The sequence below is a fragment of the Metarhizium album genome (assembly GCF_000804445.1).
Source record: "Metarhizium album ARSEF 1941 chromosome Unknown scaffold_31, whole genome shotgun sequence".
Lineage (NCBI taxonomy): Eukaryota > Fungi > Ascomycota > Sordariomycetes > Hypocreales > Clavicipitaceae > Metarhizium > Metarhizium album.
Genome location: NW_024467605.1, coordinates 189,446 through 203,681, shown reverse-complemented (window position 1 = coordinate 203,681; position 14,236 = coordinate 189,446).

Below are 14,236 nucleotides of genomic sequence, written 5' to 3'. Positions count from 1 at the left end.
AAAAATATAAAGATAAAGATAGCGCACTATTAACTTAGCTTAAGCCTTATAAAGCCTTAGAGTTATATACTAAGGAGCTATAAATTTAGCTAGATCTAACTATATTTTACAGCTAATCTAAGTTAATATAAAGGCAGATAATAAGCCTCTAGCCCTTATAAGGCACTTATAGAAGAAGCTTAATAAGAAATTAGCTAAGGTAGAGGCTAAAGTATAGTTTTAAGGCAAGGTAGTAATATAGCTACTTTATACCTAGGCTAATATTAATAAATATACAGACTAAATAGTATAATAACTTTAGAAGATAGCAGATAATGCTGCACTAAAGAGAGCGCTAAGGCCTTCTTGCTAAGAATAGTAGTAGAGCTAGCGCGTAATAAAGGCAGTATTAAATATAAAAAGAGCAAAATAAGTATAGTGCTATAGATAAACAACAGCTAACTAGAAATACTACCTAGAGGCTAACTTAGCATAAAGCTAGATTACTACTAAGAAATATAGAAGTACTTAGCGCAAAACTCTCTACTATATAAATATAAAAAATAATAAGATATAGCAGCTAGAAAGATAGGCCTGCCTATATAGCTATATTCTACCTAAACTTATATAGCTCCTAGCTCTACTTTATAACAGAGAACTTAATACAGCTAACCTAGCTATATGCCTAGAGGAGAAGGCAGACATTCTTGCTGCAAGATTCTTCCTAAAGCTAACTACTAATATTAGCAATATAGTAGACTTAGCTTTTTGCTAGCTTAATAGTATGCTTATACTAGTAGACTAATAGTTTATAAATATTAATATATATAAAGCTCTTATAAAGATAGCAAGCTAGAAAGCCCCTAGAGACAATAAAATACTAGCTAGCCTTTTAAAAGCTTATAAGGCCCCTCTTATAGATATTCTTACCTACCTACTAACTAGAGTAGCTAAATATGCTTATTTTCTAGCTTATTTCTAAACTGCTAGAGTAATTATTCTCTATAAGCCTAACTAAGAAAATGCCTATAGACTTAAGGTAGGCTAAGAGGTAGCGCTCTATATTGCTACTTAACATTATAGGCAAGGTATTAAAGGCTATAATAGCAGCCTAAATTACAGCTGTTACTAAGGCAGAAGGTATACTTCTAAATATATAGATAGGCAATAAAGCTAATAAGTTAATAAAAGTTATACTAAGAGTAGTTACTAAAGTAGTAAAGATAGCTTAAAGCTAGTATAGTATTGCCTTACTACTATAGCTAGATATTAGTAGAGCATTTAATATAGTTAGCTACCTAAAGCTGCTTGCTATATTACTTAAGGCAGAAGTGCTAGAATAGCTTATAGCTTATATCTAAGCTATTATTAACTTAAGGACAGGCTAGCTTTACTTTAATAGATAAACATACTAAATTCTAGCTAAAGTACTATAAAGCTTACCTTTATTGCTTATTCTCTTTCTTCTATATACTATACTACTATATGCCTAGCTTTAGGCAGCTAATATAACTATAGCAGTAAGCTTTGCTAATAATATAAACATTTTAGTATTTAGGAGAAATATAGAGCAGACTTAGAGGCAGCTTAAGAGCGCTTAGAATATATATATAGCCTAGGCAAGGGAAGTAGGAGTTAAATTTAATCTAGCAAAAAGCAAGCTGCTATACTTTAGCTAGGCTAGAGAGCTACGCTAGACTTAAATATAGCTAGGCGCTAATAAGATTGCACTAAAGAAGAGCTATAGGTTTCTAGGCGTCTAGATTAATAGAAAGCTAAAGTAGAACTATTATAAGGCCTAAATAAAGAAGAAATTAGCTATATAACAGCTTACTCTTACTATACTCTTAGCCTTAGCCTAGAGCAGTATATACTCTAGTAGATAAGCTCTTTATATAGTAGTAGTCTAGAGCATTATTGCCTATAGTATAAGTATATTTTATATGCCTACCTAGGTCTAAGGCAAGCCTAGAGAGGTTGCTAAACAACTTATAGTAAAGTAATTATAGTGCCTCTAGGCTGTTACTAAGGCATATAAAGCTATACTAATTCTACACTTAGAGGCAGAGGCAGCAGTCTCTCTACTAGACCTTTATCTTAACTACTTAAAGTATAGGTTTAAAGATTAATTAAAGAAGATAGATATAATAAGTTAGATCTAGACTACTTATAGTATAGTAGTAAGAGTTCTAAAGAAAAAGAAGGAGCCTTAGTAGAAACTAAATAAGAAAGACTAGTAGTAGATATAAGCCTAGAGCTTAGCTAGAGCTGCTAAGGCTATAATATAGTAAGAATAGCAATAGCAATAAAATAACTAGCACTAAAATACTAAGCTAGCCTGCTAATAGTACAGCTAGAAGGCAACTAAGAATATACCCCTGCTAAGCATACTAAAATAAACAACTTAGCTATATAAAAGCCTATATAAGTATAAAACTACTATACTAATCTAGCTATAAATAAGCAAGATAAAGCTAAATAAGTTTCTTTACTATAGGTATATACTAAGCGTAGAGTTGCCTCTATATAGGTATAGAACTAAGAAAGAAGATATATACTATATTATTCTATTATACCTACTCTATATAGATATAAAGCTACTAAATTAGCTGCAGAATAATAAAGAGGTTAGATAGGCTCTAGCCTACTCTAGGCTGGCTGTAAGGCTAACTTAGTAGTTTATTAATATAGGCTAAATAACTTATTACTAACTAGTAGCAAAACTAGCTAAAGAGTAGAAAGTATAACTGCCTAACTAGATGCTTAGAGTAGAATTATAGTAATGCTAGTAGAACGCTAGCTTATAAGTATAATAATAAAGAAGCTAAAAGTTATTAAGTCTATTACTATAGAAACAACAAAAAACAAGGAATATTAAGCCTATAGCATTACAGCTAGTAATACTGCTAGAGGCAGCTTAATCTTAGGCTGCTCTTTACCTACCTACCTACTTTTCCCCCCTTAAATTTTCCCTTCTTTATCTTAAGAAGAGTTGCAACCCCTCTAGCGCCTCTTTGCGCTAAGTCTAGCTGTAAGGCCCTCCTGCTTTATTATAATAGTATAGGCACTTATAGTCTAGAGCGTAACCTTTATAACTAATAAATAGCTCTTATATTATTTTAAGATCTAGACAGCCTCTGCTCTAGACTTAGCTATAGCAGCTACTAATATAGTAATCTCTTCTAGCTGCCCTAGAATCTCCTTATAATAGTCTATACTATTATTAAAATCTCTAGCTAGCGCTAAGCTAGCCTAGGCCTAACTCTTCTCCCCTTTTAATTATTAGCCTTCTCTAAGGCTTTAAGATCCTTAAAAAATTAAGAAGTAAACTAAGATAGCTAGTTAGCAATATTAAGCTAGAGATAAGGCAGACTACTTATTATAACGTAAAATAGTATTATTTTAGCAACTGCTTCTAGCTTCTTCTAAAGGCAGAGAAAAATAGAATAAGTCTTAAAGAAGCCTAAATTTAGTATAGCAGCTGCGCTAGCTATAGCTAGCTATAAGGCTAAGAGGTAATTTATATATAAGACAAATATAAGGTAAATCTAAATATATAAGCTATTACAGCTAAACACTAGATATTTATACTAGTAGCTATATAACAGCATAGAACTAAGCTAGCCTACCCCTAAGAGAGCAACAGACGTTATACTACACTAAGATAGTCTGCGTCCCTAGAGAGCAGGGATAATTAAGGACTAATAAATAGAATAGAGAATTAAGCAGGCGTAGATATATATAGACTTACTAGCAACTTTTTAGGACTAGGACTTAGTTATTATTTTGCCTTTAAAGGCACTAGAGGTCTTTATAGTAGTTAGCCTCATGGCAGAGAACAAATTTAACTATATAAGCTATTGCAACTAAATACTAGATATTTACACTAGTAGTTATATAATAGCTTAGAACTAAACTAGCCTACCTCTAAGACAGCAACAGACAATATACTATATAGAGATAGATTATATCTCTAGGAAGAGAGGACAATTAGAGGCTAGAGAATACAGCAGGAGAATAGACAAGAGCAGTATAGCTTTAGTATAGAGCTAGAGGTAGGCTTAGTTTTTAGGGGTTATTAGCCCCTCTAGAATATAGCTAGAGTAAAGCTAGTAATACTTATATATATATAGAAAGTAGGCAGATTCTAGCTAGCATAAAGCTAGAGCTGCTCTAGAGAGTAAAAACAGAAGTAGGCAGAGTTTTTCTTCCTACTAAAGGGTTTTCTAGGCTTAATATAAGAAGAAGATATACTAGTTATATAGCTTTATAGCTATCTAGAGTATTTAATATATATATATATTTAAGCTTCTTTATATAGAATTAAACTTAATTTTAAAACTAGTTTTAAACTAGTTTTAAAATAATTCTAAATTTAATTTTATAGCAAAAAGTAGACTAATATATAAAGCTAATTATAATTATTAAGTTAAAAAACTTTTCAGCCTTTAGTCTATAGCACTACTGCACTAGCTTAAGACTGCCTTTAAAATACAAACTAATATAAAGACCTTCTTTCTTGCACTTAATTGCCTCTACTTATAATGCTATATAGCAGCTACACTAAAGGCAAGGTTAGTAGAGAAAATACTAATAGTTATTAATAGTAGTAATAAAGAGCTTACTTAGAGTTACTACTACTTAAATATAGAAAGAGAATAGTTTAATAAATAAGAACTAAGCAGTAAAGAGCTGCTTATAACTTAAGACTAACTTAATAATACTTAAAAAGAAGTATATATATTAAATACTCTAGATAGCTATAAAGCTATATAACTAGTATATCTTCTTCTTATATTAGGCCTAGAAAACTCTTTAATAGAAAGAAAAACTCTGCCTGCTTTTGTTTTTACTCTCTAAGGCAGCTCTAGCTCTATGCTAGCTAGAATCTGCCTGCCTTCTGCGTGTACATAAGTATTGCTAGCTTTGCCGGCTGTATTCTAGAGAGGCTAATAACCCCTAAAAATTAAGCCTGCCTCTAGCTCTACGCTAGAGCTATACTACTCCTGCTTATTCTCCTGCTATATTCTCTAGCCTCTAGTTGTCCCCTCTCCCTAGGGATGCAATTTATCTCTATGCAGTATATTATCTATTACTATCTTAAAGGTAGGCTAGTTCTACTCTAAGCTAATATATAACTACTAGCATAAATATCTAGTATTTAGCTGCAACAGCTTATATAGTTAGATTTACTTTACTTCTATTTTATGTATAAATTACCTCTTAGCTTTACAGCTAGCTATAGCCTAACTCTAGCTTTATGCTAGAGCTATCTTACGCCTGCTTAATTTCCTGTTCTATTTATTAGTCCCTAATTGTCCCTGCTCTCTAGAAACACAGACTATCTTAGTGTAGTATATTGTCTATTGCTCTCTTAGGGGTAGGCTAGCCTAGTTCTATGCTATTATATAGTTGCTAGCTTAAATATCTAGTGTTTAGCTGCAACAGCTTGTATAGTTAAATTTACCTTACTTCTATTTTATATATAAATTACCTCTTAGCTTTACAGCTAGCTATAGCTTAACTCTAGCTCTACGCTAAAGCTATTTTATGCCTGCTTAATTTCCTATTCTATCTGTTAGTCCCTAATTGTCTCTGCTCCCTAAGAATATAGACTATCTTAGTATAGTATGTTATTTATTGCTCTTTTGTTGCTCTCTTAGAGGTAGGCTAGCCTAGTTCTATGCTGTTATATAGCTGCTAGCGTAAATATCTAGTGTTTAGCTACAACAGCTTATATATTTAGATTTACCTTACTTTTATTCTATATATAAATTACATCTAGCCTTACAGCTAGCTACAGCTAGTGCAGCTGCTATGCTAAACCTAGGCTTCTATTAGATATAAAGCCGGCTAGACCCCTCTTAACTTTCTTCCCTCTTTTCTTCCTCTTTTAACCTCTTGCTCTTAATATACGCTAAATCTTGCTAACAAACTAGCTCTACCTACTGCTCTACTAGGCCTAGGCTAGTCTCTGCTTAGATTCTAGCTAACTTCTTGCTAAAGCTATTCTTGCTGCTATTACTACTATCTTTATTGTCTTTAAACTCTATTAAAACTTATTGTCTATATATATATACTCTACGTCTGTCTTATACTAGCTTTAAATCTAAGAAGTTGCTAATCTTTTTAGCAGCTATTACTATGTCCTCCTTCTAGTCTGCTAACGTAGGGAAAGTTATAGTAAGTCTAAGCTAGCGCTAGCTTAATCTCTGCTTAATAGCTAACTACTGTAAGACTTCTAGTGCCTTTAAAGGCAAAATAATAACTAAGTCTTAGTCTTAAAAAGTTACTAGCAAGTTAGTATATATCTCTAGTTCTACCTTTATTCTAGCTCTAACTCTATATATAGCTTAGTTCTATCTATAAAGTTATATATATCTCTTATATTGCTTAGATCTCTACTGCTGCTACTGCTACTAGCTTAAAGCTAGATAGGCTTTAGGCTTATTTATACTAGGAGATTATTAGGTTAAAAACTATATTATGCTTTAACTATTATATTTATAATAATTATTATATTTCTATAAGTTATTCTGTCTCTACCTCTCCTCTAGCTCTAACTAAGCTATAGTATAATATAATATTAAAGATATATTTTATTTTTCTATGCCTCTAGAAGAAGCTAGAGGCTATAGCTAAGAAGACGCCTTTCTATATTACTATAAGTAGTCTGCTCTATTTCTAGCTTAGTATTACTAACTCTCTATCTTAGTTTACTCCTTAATTTTTTAAGAATCTTAAGGCCTTAAAGAAAGCTAATAATTAGAAGAGGAAGAAGCAGGCTTAGTCTAGCTTAATACTAGCTAAATAATTAAATAATAGTGCAGACTACTATAAGGAGATTCTAAGTTAGTTAGAGGAGATTACAGTATTAATTACTGCTATAGCTGTATTTATAGTAGAGTTAGTCTAGATTCTAAATAAGTGCGCTAGCTATATAGCTAAGATAGAGGCTTTACTTACAGCTCTAAATAGGCGCAGCTTTATAGTAGAGCTTAATAAGAAGCAGCATGCAGGTAGCTCTAGAGCAGCTGCAGGCAGGCGTAGCAGCAACTCTAGAGCGCAGAAGCAGGCTTAGAGGAGGGAGAGTTGCTAGTTAACTTAAAGTTAGTTGTCAGGCTTAGGGGGGAGAAAGGGGGGATAAGTAGAGGCAGCCTAGCCTAGAGCTAGGCTTAGCAGTATTATTTATTGCTTATACTATAGGTTTAATATGCCTTTTGCTTTAATAAATTTAATAATTCTTTAACCTTACTATTGCTATATTAGTAGGCTAGCATTTAGCTAGTATTGCTATAATTCTACCTCTAGCGTCTAGTTAAGCAGTCTTGCCTTCTACTTCTTAGCTAGTTTTGCTGCTAATTAGTAGTAGGTTATTTAGTCTATATTAATAAACTACTAAGTTAGCCTTACTGCTAGCCTAGAGTAGGCTAGGGCTTATCTAACCTCTTTATTATTCTGCAGCTAATTTAGTAGTCTTATGTCTATATAGAGTAGGCATAATAAAATAATATAGTATATATCTTTCTTCTTAGTTCTATACTAATATAGAGGCAACTCTACGCTAGGTACTTACCTATAGTAAAGAAACTTATTTAGCTCTATCTTACCTATTTATAGCTAGATTAGTATAGCAGTCTTATACTTATATAGGCTTTTATATAGATAGATTGTTTATTTTAGTATGCTTAGTAGAAGTATATTCTTTATTGCTTTCTAGCTGCATTATTAGCAGGCTAGCCTTATATTTTAGTACTAGTTATTTTATTGCTATTGCTATTCTTACTATATTATATATTATAGCCTTAGCAGCTCTAGCTAAAAGCTCTAGGCCTATATCTACTATTAGTCTTTCTTATTTAGTTTCTACTAGAGCTCCTTCTTTTTCTTTAGAACTCTTACTACTATACTATAAGTAGTCTAGATTTAACCTACTATATTTATCTTCTTTAATTAATCTTTAAATCTATACTTTAAGTAGTTAAGATAGAGGTTTAGTAGAGAAACTACTGCTTCTGCCTTTAAGTATAGAATTAGTATAGCTTTATACGCTCTAGTAATAGCCTAAAGGCACTATAACTACTCTACTGCAAGTTGTTTAGCAACTTCTTTAAGTTTGCCTTAAATCTAAGTAGGCATATAAAATATACCTACTCTATAAGTAATAACGCCTTAGACTACTGCTATATATAGAGCTCTTCTACTAAAGTATATACTACTCTAGGCTAAGGCTAAGAGTATAGTAAGAGCAAGCTGCTATATAGCTAATTGCTTCTCTATTTAAGCTTTATAATAGTTCTACTTTAGCTTTCTATTAATCTAGACGCTTAGAAACTTATAGCTTTCTTTTAGTGTAATTTTATTAGCGCCTAGCTATATCTAAGTCTAGTGCAGCTCTCTAGCGTAGCTAAAGTATAGCAACTTGCTTTTTGCTAAGTTAAATTTAACTCTAGCCTTTCTTACCTAAGTTAAGCATATATTCTAAGCAGCCTTAAGCTGCCTTCTAGTCTATTCTATATTCCTCCTAAATGCTAAAATATTTATATTATCTATAAAGCCTACTATAATAGTTGTATCTACAGCTTAAAGCTAGGCATATAGTAGTACTATATATAGAAGAAAGAGAATAAGCAATAGAGGCAAGCTCTATAGAACCTCTATAGAGATTTAATATACTCTTAAAGCTTGCCTATTAAAGTAAAGTCAGCTAGTTCTTAAGTTAATAACAGCTTAAATATAAGCTATAAGCTATTCTAGCACCTCTACCTTAAGCAATATAGTAAGCAGCTTTGAGTAGCTAATAGTATTAAATATACTACTAATATCTAGTTATAGTAGTAAGGCAATACTATACTAGCTTTAGGCTGTCTTTACTGCTTTAGTAACTACTCTTAGTATAACTTTTATTAACTTGTCTGCTCTATTGCCTATCTATATATCTAGTAGCATCTCTTCTGCCTTAGCAACAGCTATAATCTAGGCTGCTATTACAGCCTCTAGTACCTTGCCTATAATATTAAGCAGTAATATAGAGCGCTACCTCCTAGCCTGCTTTAAGTTGGTAGGTATTTTCCTAGGCTTATAGAGAATAACTACTCTAGTAGTCTAGAACTAAGCTAGGAAATAAGTATATTTAGCTACTCTAACTAATAAGTAAGTAAGAATATTTATAAGGGGAGCTTTATAGGCTTTTAGAAGGCTAGCTAGTATTTTATTATCTCTAGAAGCTTTCTAGCTTGCTATCTTTATAAGAGCTTTATATATATCTATATTTATAAACTATTAGTCTGCTAGCATAAGTATACTATTAAGCTAGCAAAAGGCTAAGTCTACTATATTATTAATATTAGTAGTTAGCTCTAGAAAGAACTTTATAGTAAGAATGTCTGCCTTCTCCTCTAGGTATATAGCTAGATTAGCTGTATTAAGTTCTCTATCTTAAAGTAGAGCTAGAAGCTATATAATTTGAGGTAGTATATAGCTATATAAATAGGCTTATCTTTCTAGCTACTATATCTTATTATTTTTAATATTTATAGAGTAGAGAGTCTTACGCTAAGTACTTCTATATTTCTTAGCAGTAATCTAGCTCTTTACTAAGTTAGCCTTAAGGCAGTATTCCTAGTTAGCTATTATTTATCTGCAGCACTATACTTATTTTACTCTTCAATATTAAGCTAGTAGTAAAGCGCTATATAGATAAAGTTATTCTTCTTATTAACATTTTAGTATAGTATCTTAAGCATTTTAAAAGAGGGGAATAATATTAATTCTTAGCGCTATAGCGTCTCTTCTCTTAGCAATAGAAGGCAGCTTATATATAGTAGAATGCTAGCTAGTTATTAAGCTAGAGGTATTATATTCTTAGTTCTATTTCTACTCTCTAGTAAATAGCCTCTCTTCTAGGTAGGCTATTCTCTGCTTAACTCTAAGTTAAAGTTAATCGTAATCTGCTAGTAGTAGTAGTCTAAGTATTAGTAGTCTATAAACTTTATTAAGCATTCTAGGTATTTCTCTTTAGCCTTATTTTAGTGCTTCTTTAGAATAAAGCAGGCTTAGTTCTAAGCTAAGTATGCCTCTTTATATAGAATGTACTTTTCCTTAATATTACTAGTAATTATAAAGTATAATTATTCTCTATCTATATAGCGCTTAGCAGTATACTAGCTGCACCTTAGTATTACCTTGCCTTATAGTATTTAGCTATATACTTAATACTATAGCAGTTAAAGTACTGCCTTAGGTAGAGAGCCTTATTATATAGTTTAGTGTTAAATATCTTAGCTTAAAAGACTAGGCCTTTCTAGTATAACTTATTAGTATCTTCTAGTTCTTCTATACTTAGTATTAAAAGCGCTTTCTTACAGCAGACTTGCCTTAAGGTTGCTATAAAGTAGCCTATATAACTCTTACTTTATTAGTCTTTAATATCTCTTTAGTAAGGCCTTTAACCTTTATATACTTAGTAGAGAATTCTTTTATAATTATGCTAAGTACTTATTAGTATATAGTTATATCTAGGCTAAAGGCAGCCTAGACCTAGCTAGTTTCCTCTTAATATTATTTTGCCTTATCTTAAAAAGTTACTATAGTATTACTACTTAGCAAGCGCTTTATAGTAATAGTAGCATTATAGCTAACAGCCTAGTTTATAGCTAATACTATATTAGCAGCAGCCTACTCTTTATATGCCTTTATAATAGTATTCTCTTTTATAAGCACCTTATAATATTATTATATTAAGATAGAGAGAGAGAGGGGGCTAGAGTCTAAGCTAGATATACTCTAGCTATAATACTTACTTATAATTATAGTCTTTTAGCTATCTTTATAGCTTTCTTTACTGCTGTTATTATAGCTTTCTATAATTATCCCTAGGTTATTAAGGTATTATTATAGTTAATTACAACTTTAGCTATAGCTTAGCATACCTCTGCCTTAGTATATGCCTAGAGTATTGCCTAGGCTCTCTTAAGAGCCTCTAGAATATAGCCTATAAGTTTATTATATACTTCTTTTTAAGTATTATTAAGTTAATCTTAAGTTATAAGCAGCTTATTGCTACTTAGTTCTTATTTATTAAACTATTCTCTTTCTGTATTTAGGTAGTAGTAACTCTAGGCAAGCTCCTTATTGCTACTATTAACAACTATTAGTATCTTCTCTACTGCCTTGCCCCTAGGGCAGCTGCTGTATAGTATTATAGATAGAGGCAATTAAGTGCAAGAAAGAAGGTCTTTATATTAGTTTGTATTTTAGAGGCAGTCTTAAGCTAGCGCAGTAGTGCTATAGACTAGAGGCTGAAAAGTTTTAGTAGAGTTATATTATAGATATATTACTTAACTTTAGTAAATCTATATATACTATATTAATTAATAATTATATATAGTTAATTAATATAATAACTACTTTTCTAAGCTATAACTAAAGCTATAATTAACTATAATAATACCTTTATAACTTAGAGATAGTTATAAAAAGCTATAATAATAGCAGTAAAGAAAGCTATAAAGATAGCTAAAAGACTGTAATTATAAGTAAGTATTATAGTTAAAGTATATCTAGCTTAAGCTCTAGCCCCCCCCTCTCTCTCTATCTTAATATAATAATATTATAAAGTACTTATAAAAGAAGATACTATTATAGAAGTATATAAAGAGCAGGCTACTACTAATATAGTATTAGCTATAAATTAAGCTATTAGCTATAATACTACTATTACTATAAAGCGCCTACTAAGTAGTAATACTATAGTAACTTTCTAGAGTAAGGCAAAATAATATTAAGAGGAAACTAGCTAAGTCTAGGCTGCCTTTAGCCTAGATATAACTATATACTAATAAGTACTTAGCGTAATTATTAAAGAGTTCTCTACTAAGTATATAAAGGTTAAAGGCCTTACTAAAGAGATAGTAAAGATAAATAAAGTAAGAGTTATATAAGCTACTTTATAGCAACCTTAAGATAAGTCTACTATAAAAGTACTCTTAATACTAAGTATAAAAGAACTAGAAAATACTAATAAGTTATACTAGAAAGGCTTAGTCTTTTAAGCTAAGATATTTAATACTAAACTATATAATAAAGCTCTCTACTTAAGGTAGTACTTTAACTACTATAGTATTAAGTATATAGCTAAATACTATAAAGCAATACTAAAGTGCAGCTAATATACTACTAAGCGCTATATAGATAGAGAATAATTATACTTTATAATTACTAGTAATATTAGGGAAAAGTGTATTCTATACAAAAGAGCGCACCTAGCTTAAGACTAAGCCTGCTCTATTTTAAAGAAGCACTAGAATAAAGCATACTTAGAGCTCTATAAAAGCAAGAGGAAAAAAATACCTCTATATAATATAGAGGTAAGAGAGGCTTAAGATAAGTATATACTAGTTAGAGACTTTAACCTTAAGCACTTACTTTAGAATAAACTAAAGAGAACTAGCTAGAGCTATAAAGAACTTCTATTAATAGCAGCCTAATAGCAGCTTAGCTTAGTAATACTAAAAGAAGAACTTATAAGGCAAAAACATAAAGATAGAGATAGCACTATGAACTTAGTATAAGCTTTATAGAGCCTTAGAGTTATATACTAAAGAGCTATAAATCTAGCTAAATCTAACTATATTCTATAGCTAATCTAGGTTAATACTAAAGTAGATAATAAGCCTTTAGTACTTATAAAGTACTTATAAAAGAAGCTTAATAAGAAATTAGCTAAAATAGAGGCTAAAGTATAGTTTTAAGGCAAGGCAGTAATATAGCTACTTTATACTTAAGCTAATATTAATAACTATATAGACTAAATAGTATAATAACTCTAGGAGATAGTAGATAATACTATACTAAAGAGAGCGCTAAGGCCTTTTTACTAGAAATAGTAGTAGAGCTAGTATATAATAGAGGTAGTATTAAATATAAAAAGAGCAAAATAAGTATAGCACTATAGAAGAATAATAGCTAACTAGAAATACTACCTTAAGGCTAACTTAGTATAAAGCTAAATTACTGCTAAGAAATATAAGAGCACTTAGTATAAAACTCTTTACTCTATAAATATTAGAAATAATAAAATATAGCAGCTAGAAAGATAAGCCTATTTATATAGCTATATACTACTTAAACTTATATAGCTTCTAGCCTTACTTTAAAATAAAGAACTTAATATAGCTAATTTAGCTATATACCTAGAGAAGAAGGCAGACATTCTTACTATAAAGTTCTTTCTAAAGCTAACTACTAATATTAGCAATATAGTAGACTTAGCTTTTTGCTAGCTTAATAGTATACTTATGCTAGTAAACTAATAGTTTATAAATATAAATATATATAAAGCTCTTATAAAGATAGCAAGCTAGAAAGCCCCTAGAGATAATAAAATACTAGCTAGCTTTCTAAAGGCCTATAAAGCACTTCTTATAAATATCCTTACTTACTTAGTAGTTAAAGTAGCTAAATATACTTATTTTCTAGCTTAGTTTTAAACTACTCAAGTAGTTATTCTTTATAAGCTTAGGAAAATACCTACTAACCTAAAGTAGGCTAGAGAGTAGCACTCTATATTACTACTTAATATTATAGGCAAGGTACTAGAGGCTATAATAGCAGCTTAAATTATAGCTATTACTAAGGCAGAAGAAATACTACTAGATATATAAATAGGCAATAAAGTAGATAAATTAATAGAAGTTATACTAAGAGTAGTTACTAAAGTAGTAAAGATAGCCTAAAGCTAGTATAGTATTACTTTATTACTATAACTTAATATTAGTAGTATATTTAATATAGTTAGCTACCTAAAGCTACTTGCTATATTGCTTAAAGTAGAGATAGTGCTAAAATAGCTTATAGCTTATATTTAAGCTATTATTAACTTAAGAACTAGCTAGCTCTACTTTAATAGATAAATATTAAGAGTATACTAGATTCTAGCTAAAGTACTATAAAGCTTACTTTTATTACTTATTCTCATTCTTTTATATACTATACTACTATATACCTAGCTCTAAGCAGCTAATATAACTATAATAGTAGGCTTTACTAATAATATAAACATTTTAATATTTAGGAGAAATATAAAGTAAATATAGAGGCAGCTTAAAAGCGCCTAGAATATATATATAGCTTAGGCAAGAAAAGTAGAAGTTAAATTTAACTTAGCAAAAAGCAAGCTACTATACTTTAGCTAGGCTAAAGAGCTATACTAAACCTAGATATAGCTAAGCGCTAATAAAATAAAATTATACTAAAG